This window comes from Polyodon spathula, chromosome 26 (assembly GCF_017654505.1).
Source record: "Polyodon spathula isolate WHYD16114869_AA chromosome 26, ASM1765450v1, whole genome shotgun sequence".
NCBI classification, from domain to species: Eukaryota; Metazoa; Chordata; class Actinopteri; order Acipenseriformes; family Polyodontidae; genus Polyodon; species Polyodon spathula.
Genome location: NC_054559.1, coordinates 9,806,326 through 9,810,591, shown reverse-complemented (window position 1 = coordinate 9,810,591; position 4,266 = coordinate 9,806,326). Strand labels below are relative to the sequence as shown.

Sequence of the window (4,266 nt, the reverse complement as noted above, 5' to 3'; positions counted from 1 at the left end):
AAGGCATAAATAGAAAGTCTGAAAATATTAAATTGCCACATTAAAAAAAAAAATAGCTGCAAGGATTTATCAGTCAAAAGGACTGATAAATCTCCTGGACGAGTCTCCCCAGCTCCAGGACCCACTTGGGGTCGATGGAGGTCATAAAGGGGTCACCGGCCATGACCTCAATTGGCTCCGCCTCCATGGGGATGTGCAGGAAGTAGGTGTGCAGTATCATGTGGTATGGCGCACAGTCTTACTTCAGGCTGTAGGTGAAGTCATCCACAATGGGATGCCTGATGGAATTGCAATGCACTCTCAGCTGGTGGGTTCTGCCTATTATAAGGTCAAACCTTTAAGAAACTAAAGCCAAGTAGCCAATGGTTTCAGCTAGTGCCTTCATCAATACAATACAACCTACATATTTATCCTCTACATAATTTCCTTGACCCTGAATGATGTACCACTAGAGGGCAGCAAGGACTAATGCAGAGGGAAGAATGCAGAATTCTGCAGCATGTTTTGCTGAACTGCTCATGCTGACTGCGAACAGACAATTATAACATGAGAATGACATCAACACCAAAACAACCATTTGAAGAAATCGAATTTCACATCTACTGCAGTCTACAGGAGTAAACAATGAGGAATTGTGAATATACTCAATGTGAAAGGTTCATTTAAGCTTTGTCGTGTTTGTGCACCTTTCAGTACTGTATTACAGGGATCTTGTTTTTAAATCTTTTTTTTTTATTGGACCAACATGGTTGTTACAATGTGTATTGTGGGAAATCCTGCCATGCTCATACTTTGTACCTGTTAAGGGCTTCAGCAGAATTTTCGTCACTGGGTTTCCGTTGTAAGTTCCGTATTCCAAGACGATCAGCTCAGTTTGACATGGCTTGGGATTCTCACAACCTGGTCAAGCACAAGAAAGAATACAGGTTTGACTGTTGTGAAGCCTCAAGATGCATAACAATAATAAATAATAAAGGGAAGGCGGCTCACCGTGTGTTCCTTCAATACATATCATGTGTGTCATTCCCTCTGCAGTTCTTTTACCAATCTCATAATCAACAGTCATCCTGCTGCTTTTCACATGCCCCCTCACCTGTTCCAAAGACACGGAACAAAATGGCAGCAAGTTGGGCCTTACTTCTAAATACTTTATTATCAAAGAACTTTGTGTTTTTTTTTTTTAATTTATTTTAAACGACTATAGCTTTTGTAAAACCCAGTATAAATGATTATTGGACATTTTCTGTTCGTGTACAAATAATAGGGCGTTGTTACATACATGGGTCTTCACCGAATAACTTTCGCTCAGCACCCGTCTGCATGGCTATGGCCGTGCAGTAGCCTCGGACATTGGCACTGCTGCCTTCTTAAATAGGCGTAAGCTCTCCGGGCACGCCCCCCCCCCCCCCCCCCCCCCCCCCCCCCCCCCCCCCCCCCCCCCCCCAGCCAATCAAGATCATCAGCACTGGGCAAGCCTTTTTGTTTACCAAAGCAGCAGCGCAGCTGAACAAGCGACAGGGTCCTCCTTGTCACAGTGCGATATAAAGGATATGTAACTCACAGCATTTAGGGCTAATTATGTGTTGTGTTTCATTCCCTTCGGTTTTATTTGTGAATGCTAAAAAGCCAATTAAACCATGGCCATGTACCATCACCGAGAGCAACTGAGACCGTCATAACTCCCGAAGGTAATGGCAGAGTTAGGAATTGCTTTATCAATAGTGAGGTTTGTATTAAATGTTGTTGCTTGCCAGAGCAAGGTAGGCCTTGGTGACCAACTGTTCTTTAAAGCACCTGTAGGCCTTCCCAGCAGCGCTCTTATTCAGAGCATCACACAGTGCACCACTGATGGAGAAGTCCAGACGGTGGCAACATCTGGGGGAAGAATAAAGACATGAATAAATATGAAAGGTTTAGAAATACATCAGCAAGGACACTTGTGAATCTTACCAGAAAACATGTTTGTTTCTGGAACAGTTATGAACTAATATACGTGTAGCAACATATTCAGCTATGGCCAAACACTTTGCATCGCCTAGAATTTTAGGATTGAGACATTTGAAAATAATAATAAAAAAACTATATGAACATAATTTAGATATTGTATTTAACATCATGTAATTAAAAAATAAATAAATAAATAAAAATAAACCTTCAAAATTATATTGGAATAGTAGTACAGTACTTTATATTAAATTTCAAAATGTCACATTTTTCAACTTTTGTCAGTTTTTAATTAAGTATATGGCAAACTACAACGTGATATGTAATTCAATAGGTTCAAATAACATTATTCCGCAAGTTTCATTCACCTTTATGAAGCAAAATGAGTTAATTATATATACATACATGAAATGTAAATTCTGGTATTTGTTTATAACAAGCAAATGTGATTGGCATGGCTTATTTTATGTTATTCAAAGCTGCCCATATAATGGTATTTTGTACAAATATTACATACATTGGCAAATGATGGCATTGTTCCTTCACAAAGACAGGCCAATTTTATTGTTTTTATTGCACAGAAGTAAGAGGAAAGAAATGAGTAAAATCTACACGCAAAACCATCACCCACACTCAATAACACGTGTGTTACATTACAGTCACACACAGTGACAGACAGATGTTTTGCAGCATTACAGTTGCATGAATGTAGTCACCTGAACCAGTAGCACGTTGGCTCTGGACAGTCTGCTTCTCTTACCACATCTTGCTGTCGATGCAGAGCTCTGGTACAGAATACATAGGTTATCTATGTTGGCCGGTTCCATCAAATATCAATACGATTTTTTAGGACGTAAGGCAACTGCATATACAAAATCAAGAAATCATCATCGGAATACGTCTGCACAACACCAGTATTGTTTGGCTGAACTTCGGTTCCTCACACCATTTTCATTTTTAATGCAAACGCTATGACGTCTGAAAACAACCCAGACAATCCCCTTAACTAACATGACCATAGAGTCTCACCAAGTTATTGCTAAAACCAAAGATACAATGTACAGTCAGCACATATGTATTTAATTTCTAAATTTTTCATGCCAGCCGTATGTTGTCACTTAATTATTAATATTCTGCGGGTACTGTGTGCAGATAGTTTAATTTCGCCTTTAATAAATTATCTAAAACATATCGTTAGTAACGTAAAAATCTAAAAGTAAAATTGGTATAAATGTATTTATATTTATATTATTAAAGTGATATTTTCATGGGTATGTTGTTTTTAAAATGCTGTTTGTTTCTCTTTAGATTGGACCCCTGTTTTAGGAAGACCTCTAAATGCAGAGGCAGACTTTTGAAGAAGCTATTGAGGAGGGGGACTCCACTGGTAGAAACTCAAACCAAACCAGCTTCTCAGAAGAAAGACTCCTCTGGAAAAGCAAGGGATTATGATCCACCAAAAGAGGCAGAAGATGCACTTCCTCTGTCAGAGGATTAGGAGCTCCCTGGACAGCTACAGGATTATGAGCCTCCTCTGAGTATGTACATTTGCTTCATAAGTGCTTTTGTGGACAAATATTTCCTAACCAGTTTGCACAACTGCAGCGCAACACTCACAAAGTGTTGCTAGTGATTCTTGACAAAACAGAACCCATTTTAACTTATTAGCAGGACTTGTAATCAGTGATGTAGTCAAGACCAAACGTACCGAGACCAAGACCAAGACCAAACCTACCGAGACCGAGACCGAACGTACCGAGACCGAGACCGAGACCAAACGTACCGAGACCAAGACCAAATGTACCGAGACCGAGACCAAATGTACCAAGACCGAGACCACACGTACCGAGACTGAGACCAAACGTACCGAGACCGAGACCAAGACCAAGACCAAAAATGTACCGAGACCGAGACCAAATGTACCAAGACCGAGACCAAATGTACCGAGACAAAGACCAAATGGACCGAGACCAAGACCAAACGTACTGAGACCAAGACCAAACGTACCGAGACCGAGACCAAACCTACCGAGACCGAGACCAAACGTACCGAGACCGAGACCAAACCTACCGAGACCGAGACCAAACGTACCGAGACCGAGACCAAACCTACCGAGACTGAGACCAAACCTACCGAGACCAAGACCAAACGTACCGAGACCAAGACCAAACGTACCGAGACCGAGACCAAACCTACCGAGACTGAAACCGAGACCAAACGTACCGAGACCAAGACCAAGACCAAGACCAATATATTTTTGCTGTTACCAACCTTATAAACTAAATTAATTTTTGCCAGATGAACAACAACAGTGATAATAAT

At 40.8% G+C, this 4,266-nt stretch overlaps 1 pseudogene; it reads right to left on the bottom strand.

Moving 5' to 3' along the window:
• On the bottom strand, window positions 1-2,771 carry LOC121300479 (annotated as a pseudogene).
• Between the last annotated feature and the right edge of the window lie 1,495 nt (window positions 2,772-4,266).